General features: G+C 35.9%; 1 long non-coding RNA gene across 2 annotated transcripts; it reads right to left on the bottom strand.

Moving 5' to 3' along the window:
• Positions 1 to 3,636: 3,636 nt before the first annotated feature.
• Positions 3,637 to 4,754, bottom strand: LOC107783630 (uncharacterized). Of its 2 annotated transcripts, none has more exons than XR_001647484.2 (3): positions 4,549 to 4,754; positions 4,192 to 4,292; positions 3,637 to 3,773 (listed from the first exon to the last, which is right to left on the bottom strand). It is a non-coding gene; the product is annotated as an uncharacterized LOC107783630 (long non-coding RNA). The 2 variants fall into 2 exon arrangements; XR_001647485.2 differs by having other exon boundaries at positions 4,240 to 4,292.
• Between the last annotated feature and the right edge of the window lie 6,206 nt (positions 4,755 to 10,960).

The raw sequence follows: 10,960 nt of genomic DNA, 5'->3' as shown, positions 1-10,960 counted from the left end.
TGGCAATCCAAAATTTGTAAAATCTAGTTGAGTGACCTTCTGAGTGCTATAGGCATAATTTAGTAAATTTGTTGTTACAAACAAAAGAAAAGTTACTTTAGGAGATAATTTGGGATAGTTGAGTGACCATTTGAGTAATGGACTCCTTAAACTTACTATTGTGTCCTTAATGAGAAGTTTTTATAGCCACACAAATACTCTGGACCCTTTTTTGACTTGTTTAGGACCACAAATTCCAAAAGTATTCATTTTTTCTTAAATTCCGTGTCCAATCAAATATGTTCACATAAATTGGAGCGGAAGGAGTACTAATGTACTATATTTTTTTATTCTCATTTTCTTCCCTTTTTTTTTTCTAACCTTTGTCTTCTCGTTTTGATAAACTTTTCTCACCTGTTAGTACCCGTTATTTAGTAAGAAAAAACTAAAATCACTTCTCTAAATACAGGAAGAAACCTTTTTCCTTCAAAATTAAAATAACATCCTAAAAGTATTCTGCTGTTTCATAAGATCATTTCCACCAATTAAAATGTTCAGCATTTTCTTTTGTACAAGACCCACAAAAGCAAAAGGGTAGAAAACGAAGAGACAACAATGCCTGAAAGTTCACCTGGGCGAGAAAAGAGAAGAATGTTAAAGTATAAAGAGAAAAAATTAATACACCACTTCAGTTCAATACAAATTTAAATAGAATTTTCTTGTTCAACTTACCCGTTGTCTTGTTTCAAGACGCCATTTTTTAAATCTTCTTGTCCCCGTAGTTTAAAAATTACTATCACTTAAGATTCTAGCACAATGAGACTATTCCAGAATTTTCTATTAAAATTGATCATCAATAAAGTAATGTTAAGAATGTAAAATGTTTTTTATCCAACGAAAAGGCATCCAAATCCAGTGAGAATCTGTGACAGTGTATTACTGCACACTTGACAATTTATAGAAAGACCCTTGGTTTGACAATTCATAAAAAGCCACAAGTATGATTTGCAATCCTGTAACTCATCATCCCATGCTACACGATCAAATAAATATATCATGTTGCTATATGTTTACACCATGGCCAAAGGAAATCACATGGTCCAATTAAAAGATGTCATATAAAGTATTGCTGAAAACATCTCCTACTTTGTATTTTCAAAGAGTTTCTTGTCCTATACAAAAAGAGAATAAGAAATTAAATATTTTTAAATACAAAACATTAACTTATAAAAATCTCATAGCAAGAATATGAAAATTAGCATAAAAGAGAGAGATATGACCGAAACCAAGAATCTGAGAATATGAAAATCTGAATGAGGGAGAGAGAGTATATGTGAATGCAATTATACTTCTCATTTATAAATACACGTCAGCCTTATAATTCTTGGACATTCTTACACTGAACTAACAGAAGAACAAACCAAACCATCAAGAAGTAATTAACTAAGTAAATTAGTAACTATGGCAAGATCAATTTACCACTTGTACTTTCAGTCATAATATCTATTCATACAAACTCAAAGTATATCCCAATCAAATTATGTAAGAAGGTATCAAGTGAAGAACGATAAGAAAGTATGGAAATAGATAAAACGGTTGTTCTCTTATATATTAAAAGGAATAAATTTATCTTGAAAACTATTTAATTAATAGAATGCTCCCTTAAATCAGAGTCAATTTTCATGTACATGTCTAAAAAAAATTGAAATCAAAAGAAAGAAATGTGAAAAAGGAACAAGAAAATTTAAAAACGCACTATACATGACCATATGAGTCTATTTTTGTGCAACTCAATCTGTGTAATTTCGGAATTGGGGAAAAATATAGAATTAATATTGAAACCTATGAAGAATTTAATTGTTAGAATATCTATTTGAACCCTATAATGAAATATTCGTTTATGCTTTACTGGATTTCTGTGATACAGGAACGGGAATCACGATTTTATATTTTGAAATCTAATTTGTTATCAATAAGACTTGGATAAAAGCCAAAAAAAATATTGAAAAAAGAAGATCAGATGTACTGGAAATTGTTGAGCCTCACCATATATAGCATCTTTGATCTTCAGAACCGATCGAGAAGCACAGAAGCTACAAAAACCTTTTGCAGAGTAAGTCTAGTAACATAGATGTAAGAGGGAGAGAATTATATCAAAGACAGAATCATACAATGTAGAACAAACAAATTTGAGGATTTCTTTATTGTCTTGGTACAAACATGATCAATGGCAGTTTCTGAAGAATTTTTGAGAAACTGATTGGATTTCTTAGGGCCATTAATTGAGGATTTCTTCAATTTTGGTACAAAAGTGATTGCTTTTTGTAGGACTTAGAGCGTTACTTTTGTTTGGAATTGTAACTTGTAAGAATACCATAACTGCTCTCTTAATAGTCGCATGAGGTGGTGACTTTTGGATTTTTTTAGAAATAGCAGAAAGTAGTAAAAAATAGGATAAAAGTCAAAAAATTGACAAAATAGATAATTAGGTTTTCTGCGCAAATAGGTATGCCACATCAGCTTGTCAATTCCAACTTTATATATATACAAGCAATAATAGGCAAAAGACCCCCTCTGAAAAGATTAAAGCAAGCTAACAACTTTGTTAAATATATTTAGGAAGCAACAATTGGCGCGCAACAAAAAAAACTTTATAAGAATAAGAGGTTGTAACATCATTACAACATAATAAAACAAAGTGCCTCCATCATACATAAGCAAATATTAAGTAGATAATCTTGGAAAGATCAAGCTATCTGTATATACAAATCCTTCACGAAAGGCTTCGATTCGAGGTTGTAATCCAAATGGTTCGTTGGATGTCCCAAATACAAAACCACTATCTCCCCCATATCTAGAAAAGAGTAGCAATTCATGCTCCGCAATCCAATATTTTGGTCTACATTGAGACAGACCGGTACATGTTATGATAGCCATCTGATACCAAGATTCCTTGACACCATAGTCTTTCAATACCCACAACTTAAAAGTGCCATCCTTCCCAAGAATAAAAGAAGTAGAATAACAACAAAGCATTCCTCTCAATACTGAAACGCCATATTCCATCTCATCCACGTCGCAAATCAAGCACATTTGCTCTGGCAATGGTATCTCTCCATACACCTTGTTTGAAGTACTAAATGAAACCACAGAATAATTTAACGACTTACCAAGCCAATGAAATGCACCATGTAAAAATGACAAAGACTCGGTACCCCACCCCACAAATGAGATGTCAGGAGGATGTCTATGAATTGTTTCCCAAGAACCACTTTTCAATGCTAGAATTTCACTGTGTACTTCCTTATCAATCTTAAGGATCTTATAGTCATCACTAGTAGAGTCATATCCCAATCCTCAAGTACAATATCCTTTTCGTGGTAGTAATTCTGGAACGGGCAATTCTATTGATTCTCTTGTGGAGGGGTTCCATAGAAAAAATTTGAAGTCTTCACTAGAACAATCACCAACCCCAACAATAGACAATCCATCATAACAACAAAAGATTCTTAGGATCACTTGTTCAATATTTAAAGGACAATCAAGCTTTTGCACAACAAAGAAGAACAATAGAAGGAAAAACTGTGGTTCTTATTAATGTAGAATTGGCTAATGAGGAGTTTTTGGGAATTTTGGTTATTCCTGGCATGAATGAGATGTTTCATCTTAAAGTAAGGATCCGAAATTAATGTCTTCCAAAATTTTGAAACACATTTGAATCGAAGAAGAGACCGCACAGGTAACCTGCTGAGGATATCCACAATTATTTTCTTGGCTAAGTGAATCCCCATGGCCTACATAAGAAAAGTGCTTTAGTAGTTCACAAGCAGGAGATGCAAAACTCTCACACACACACACACATATATATATATAGAACAAATAGGTTTTCAAGCACAGCTTGACTTAATTTGGTGGAAAGGACCAACCAACTACTGCTAAGATTGTTATCGCAAAGAAAGAACGCCTTGTCGATTTTCAAAGCAGAACTTTAATGTTGATCTAGTGACTGTGTTTTATTAGTAAGTATACCACTAATTTTTTATAACATAGTAGTGCAATAAAAAGAATCTAAAGTAGCCGTAGAATTTGATTCCTAAAGGCAACATATCTTTAGTCCACATCCTAGAAGGAACCAAAGTAGGAGGTTTTTGTTCAATAATATATCTGTTGCTAAAGTTTTGGACAAGGTGTAAAACATTATGAACAATTCACCTCAAAGTCCAACCAACAAACTCCAATAAGCTCGAAATCAGAACTAACCAGATCAACATCCATCTGCATTGTATTCTTTAACGGCTTCATAACTCTCTTCCCTGCAATTTAAAATTGTGGTTAGCCCGCATAGAGTATAGAACACTAAGCACAAGCAGAATAGCACCCAACAGTGCAGCAGAGGCCAAAGAAAAAAAGAAAAGAAACCTCTCCATCTGCCTAAACTTTGACGGCCGGAGTTAGACGGTGGTAGAAATCTGATAGGAATAGTGGAAGTGTCTATAAGCTAGCCAAGACACCATCTTTCTTTTAAAATAAACACACAAAATCAGAGAACAAATAGAGATAAACATATACCTTTAAAATAAGCACACACAATTTTCTTCTGCTAGCCTTCGAAAAGATTTGCCTTTTGTGCAATCTTTGCAGCTTCTCTACTACTTTGATTGAAAAGATCTGTGTTTTGTGTCATCATTGTAGCTTCTCTGTTGCTTTGATTAAAAAGATTTGTCTATTCTGCAATTTTGGAGCTTCTCCTCTTCTCTATTGCTTCGATTTGGATGCAAGGGTTTATATATGTATACTGATATATTAATAGGCCGGTTCGGGTCCTCCTCTGTGAATTACCCGTGCACGGTCTTTCTTTTCCTTCTTTTGTTTGTTTGTTTGTTTGTGTTGTTATGTTTGTTCGGTATCCGCATTGGAGCCTGATTATATTCGAATTCACGCTGGGTATGGTTCATTTGGGGGTAGCACTCCCTACCAATGATTTTTTCATACACAGGGCTCGAACTTGAGATTTGTGGTTAAGGGAGGAACAGACTCATCCACTGTACCACATCCTTTGATGGTTATATTAGTCTTTTACCTCTATTTAGATTCTAAACAATGAGAAAAAATTAGGGTGAAAATTAGTTATATCTCCCAAGTTTGTTTTAAATATCAAACTGATCCTCCAACTTTGAACAATTATCATTCTACTCCTTGTATCAAATGTGACTTCATAAAATACTTATTTTACCCTCTATAATTTTATCTCTTATTTTTATTCTTTAATATAATGATATTTTTTATTTTAATTTATGTTATCGACTTACCTATAGACAAATTAAAAAAAATTGAAACAAAAAATGTGAGAAGTAGTAGTCAAGCATATAAGATAATGATGTTTAATAGCGAAATAAATGAGAAAAATAAAAAATTACAATAAATATTTACTCGTATTAGTAATTTATCAATAGCAATCAAAACTCAATTTATTTACAAAATTGAGAATAAAAGAGAGTGAAAATTTTATAAATTATCCAATGCAGATAATAAGAAAACAATGGGCGTAAAATAGAAGTAAATTTATAATAAATTAACAAAAAATATCTATTTACACTTTCCATGAACTTTAATCTAATATTAAAAATCAAAACTCAAAAATTTATATACACAAAGAATAATAAAAATAGTGGAACTTAAAATCACACACACTGACATACATGAATTTTAATAATAATAATAATAATAATAGGAATATATTTTGTAATAAATTCATAATATAATTACTTTATTTATAATGTTAGTGAACTTAGATTAAATTATATATTAAAATATAATATTTTTAACTTATAGTTAAATACTTGAACAAAAAAATATCTAAATAATATAAAAAGGTATATAGAGAGAGTTGAAAATATCAAGGGTAAAAATAGACATTTCGTAGGATGAAAGGATAAAAATAAAAATTGTTCAAAGTTGGAGGATGAGTTTGATTTTTAGAGTAAACTTGGGGGAGGTAAATAATTTTCACCCCAAAAATTATGACTCTCTAACGGAAGAAAACATGTTATAAGATGCTTAGATACATAAACTAGCTTATGCGCGTGTATTCTGAATTAATTAGTACAATATTTTTAAAACTAGTCTTTAGGATATGTGCATTATGGTTACATCCCGTCTTAATGATTATAATTTTTTTAAAGAACTAGCTTTAGAATGTGTGCGTTGCACGTGAAGTCTGTGTCCGTTAATAAGAAAGTGTATAGAATATAGAATGAATTATGTATAATAGGAACTGATGTCGAGGTAAATGCAACATTAATTTAAATAGAAAAGTCAGTATTACTACATTATGCAATAGCTAAATTTAAACTGACTTACTTCATGCAAAGATGAAGACTTTAGGTAAGTTCGTTATATAGTGTTTATAATTTTAGATATTTATAAATAATAATATGTTATGTTGTTGTATTAGATCTAATATCTCTTTATAGACAATATTTCTGGGTGTATGTTCATTTTTCACCACATCAATTGTTGTTATAATTAATAAATTTTTATTCATGAAATTGATATACCCCTTGAAAGTGCAACATATAATTGTCCATGTGTGAAAACATGTTGCGGAAAGTACAATCCAACATTAGGATCATTTGACCATGTAGTTTATTTTATTATATACTTTATTTATTGTCATCCAAAAGCATAATTGTTTCAGATATGATTTTATGAAAAATTCTATATACAATAAATATATAAAAAGTGGGGGATGCCGATCATGTGGCGGTCAGGCTCGATGCTATGCTTTCCCTGCCATGCTAGAGGCTGTTGCTTCAGACACAATGATCACAAGTATTGTTTTAGTGTGCCACAGAGATGATTCCATATTATTTGACCTTGGTTTAACTTATTCATATGTATCATCTTATTTTGCTCATTATTTGAATATGCCTAGTGAGTCCATAGTTTCGCATGTTCATGCATCTACGCCGGTGGGCGATTCCATTGTTGTGGACCATGTATATCTGTCATGTATGGTGAATATTGGAGGATTGGAGACGAGAGTTGATCTCTAATTGCTTAGTATGGTTGATTTTGACATGATTCTGGGCATGGATTGGTTATCCCCAAATCATGTTATTCTAGATTGTCACGCTAAGTCCGTGACATTGGCGATGCCTAGGTCACCTAGGATCGAGTGGAGAGGTTCTCTGAATTATGTTCTCAATAGGGTGATTTCATATCTGAAGGCCCAATGGATGGTTGGGAAGGGGTGTTTGTCATATTTGACTTTTGTGAGGGATGATGGTATTGATACTCTACTATTGATTCTGTTCCGGTAGTGCGAGACTTTCCGGATGTATTTGCTGTAGACCTGCCGGGCATGCCACCTGATAGGGACATTAATTTTGGTATTGACTTGGTGCCGCGCACTTAGCCCATCTTACCCCTCTGTATCGTATGGCACCAGTAGAATTGAAGGAATTGAAAGAGCAGCTCAGGAGCTCCTTGATAAGGGGTTCATCAGGCGTAATGTGTCGCTTTGGGGTGCACCGACTTTGTTTGTAAAGAAGAAAGATGGTATATGCGGATGTTCAATGACTATAGGCAGTTGAACAAAGATATGATTAAGAACAAGTATCATTTGCCGCACATTGATGACGTATTTTACCAGCTTCAGGGAGATCAAGTGTTCTCTAAGATTGATTTGAGGTCTGGGTATCACTAGTTGAAGATTCGGGAATCTAATATTTTGAAGACGGCATTCAAGACCCACTTGGTCACTTCGAGTTCCTTGTGATGTTTTTTGGATTGACCAATACCCTAGTAGCATTCATGCATCTGATGAACAGTGTATTCCATCCATATCTTGATTCTTTTGTCATAGAATTTATTGATGATATCCCAGCGTACTCACGTAGTCAGGAGGATCATGCACAATATCTGAGGATTGTACTACCGAAGTTGAGGGAGGATAAACTTTATGCTAGGTTCTCTAAGTGTGAGTTTTGGCTCAGTTCGGTAGCGTTCTTGGGGCACGTGGTGTCCAGTGAGGGGATCAAGGTGGATCCGAGGAAGATTGAGGTGGTTTAGAGTTGCCCCAGACCGTCTTCACCTACTGAGATTTGGAATTTTCTTGGCTTGGCCGGTTATTATCACCGCTTCGGGAGGGTTTCTCGTCTATTTTAGGCCTCTGACGAGGTTGACCCAGAAGGGTGCCCCATTCAGGTGGTCTGGTGAGTGTGAGAAGAGCTTTCAAAAGCTCAAGACTGCCTTGACCACAACTCTAGTTCTAGTTTTGCCTTCAGCATCGATTTCTTATATAGTGTATTGTGATGTTTCTTGGATTAGTATTGGGTGTGTGTTGATGCAAGAGGGTAGAGTGATTGCTTACTCTTCACTCCAGTTGAAGCCCCATGAGAAGAACTACCTCGTTTATGATTTAGAGTTAGCAGCCATCATCCATGTATTAAAGATTTAGAGGCATTATCTCTACAACGTGTCTTGTGAGGTATTTACAGATCATCGAAGTCTTCAACACTTGTTCAAGCAAAAGGATCTAAATTTGAGGTAGCTGAGATGGTTGTAGTTGTTAAAAGACTATGATATTACCATTTTGTATCATCCCCGGAAGGCCAATGTAGTAGCCGATGTCTTGAGTAGAAAGGTGGTAAGTATGAGTAGCCTTGCATATATTCTTGTTGGTGAGAGATTGCTTGCATTAGATGTTCAGGCCTTGGCCAATCAACTCATAAGATTAGCTGCTTCGGAGCCCAATCAGGGTCTAGCTTGTGTGGTTTCTCAATATTCTTTATATGATCGCATCAAAGAGCGTTAGTATGACGACCCCCATTTTTTGTCCTTGAGGATACAGTTTAGCACGGTGATTCCAAGGAGGTTTCTATTGGAGATGACGGGTGAAGCGGATGCAGGGTCGGATTTGTGTGCCCAATGTGGATGGGTTACATGAGTTGATTCTTGAAGAGGCCCACAATTCGTGGTATTCCATTCATCCGGGTGCTGCAAAGATGTATATGGACTTGAGGCAGCACTATTGGTGGAGGAGAATGAAGAAAGATATAGTGGAGTTTGTAGCTCGGTGCTTGAATTGTCGACAGGCGAGGTATGAGCATCATAGGCCGAGCAGTTTGCTTTAGAGGCTTGAGATTTCTGAGTAAAATGGGAGTGTATCACTATGGACTTTGTAGTTGGGCTCCCACAGACTTTGAAGAAATTTGATACTATTTGGGTAATTGTGGACCGGTTGACTAAGTCTGCACACTTCATTCCAGTTGGGACTACCTATTCTTTGGAGCGGTTGGCTGAGATCTATATCCGTGCCTTGCCAGGGTTGCCTCGATTAGAGTGGAAAGGAACTCATGGTCATTCTACCAGCAGGGTTATCTCTTATGTGAAGGCTCGGCATATGGTCGAGAAGGGGTGTCTAGCTTATTTGGCTTATGTTCGTGATTCTAGTGGAGGTTCCTTCCTTGGATTCTGTGCCAATTGTTCGTGAGTTTCCGAGATATTTCTAGCAGACTTGTCGGGGATGCCACCCGACAGGGATATTGACTTCTGTATTGATTTGGCTCCGGGTGCTCAGCCTATTTCTATTCCACGGATATTGACTTCTGTATTGATTTAGCTCCGGGTGCTCAGCCTATTTCTATTCCACCATACCGCATGGCCCCGCCAGAGTTGAAAGAATTGAAGGACCAGTTGCAAGATTTGCTTGATAAGGGCATTTTAGACCTAGTGTCTCGCCCTGGGGTGCGCCTGTGTTGTTTATAAAGAAGAAGGATGGATCGATAAGGATGTGCATAGATTATCGATAGTTGAACAAAGTTATCATCAAGAACAAGTATACATTGCCAAGTATTGATGACTTATTTGATCAGCTTCAGGGTGCCAAAGTGTTGTCAAAGATTGATTTGAGATCTGGCTATCATCAGTTAAGGATTAGGGCATTTGATGTCCCTAAGACAGTTTTTTGGGCTTCGGTATGGGTATTATGAGTTTCTAGTAATGTCATTTGGGCTGACAAATTCCCCAACAGCGTTTATAGATTTGATGAACTGGGTGTTCAAGCTCTATTTGGATTCCATTGTGATTGTGTTTGTTGATGATATTCTGATCTACTCCTGCAGTCGAGAGGAGTATGAGCAACATCTTCGGATCATTCTTTTGACTTTGAGAGACAGCCAGTTATATGCTAAGTTTTCAAAATGTGAGTTTTGGTTGAGTTTAGTCGCCTTAATAGGGCACGTCGTATCAGCAAAGTGTATTCAAGTGGATCCTAAGAAGATTGAGGTAGTTCAGAACTGGCCTAGACCCACATCAGCTACAGATATCCGGAGTTTCTTGGTATTGGCGAGCTATTACCGTCAGTTTGTAGAGGGGTTTTCATCTATAGCAGCCCTGTTGACCAGGTTGACCCAGAAGGGTGCCCTATTCAGATAGTCAGATGAGTGTGAGGCGAGCTTTCAGAAGCTCAAGTTTGCTTTGACTACGGCACCCGTGTTGGTTTTTCCCATAGGTTCAGGATATTATACAGTATATTGTGATGCATCTCGTATTGGACTTGGTACGGTATTGATGCAGGGTGGAAAGGTGATTGCATATGCGTTGCGGTAGTTGAAGGTTCACGAGAAGAATTACCCTGTTCATGACTTAGAGCTGGCAGCCATTGTTCTTGCGCTAAAGATTTAGAGGCATTATCTTTATGTCATGTCGTCTAGGGTATTCACAGATCATTGGAGTTTGCAGTATTTGTTTAAGCAAAAGGAGCTCAATTTAAGGCAGAGAAGGTGGTTGGAACTATTGAAAGACTATGATATCACCATCTTGTATCATCATTGGAAGGCCAATGTGGTGGCCGATGTTTTGAGTAGGAAGTCAGTGAGTATGGGCAGCCTTGCATTCATTCCAGTCGGTGAGAGACCGCTTGCATTAAATGTTCAGGCCTTGGCTATTCAGTTCGTGAGGTTGGATATTTTTTAGC

The sequence above is a fragment of the Nicotiana tabacum genome, chromosome 18 (genome assembly GCF_000715075.1).
Source record: "Nicotiana tabacum cultivar K326 chromosome 18, ASM71507v2, whole genome shotgun sequence".
Taxonomy (NCBI): Eukaryota; Viridiplantae; Streptophyta; class Magnoliopsida; order Solanales; family Solanaceae; genus Nicotiana; species Nicotiana tabacum.
The sequence above is the reverse complement of the archived record's forward strand: the minus strand, read 5'-3'. Positions and strand labels throughout refer to the sequence as shown.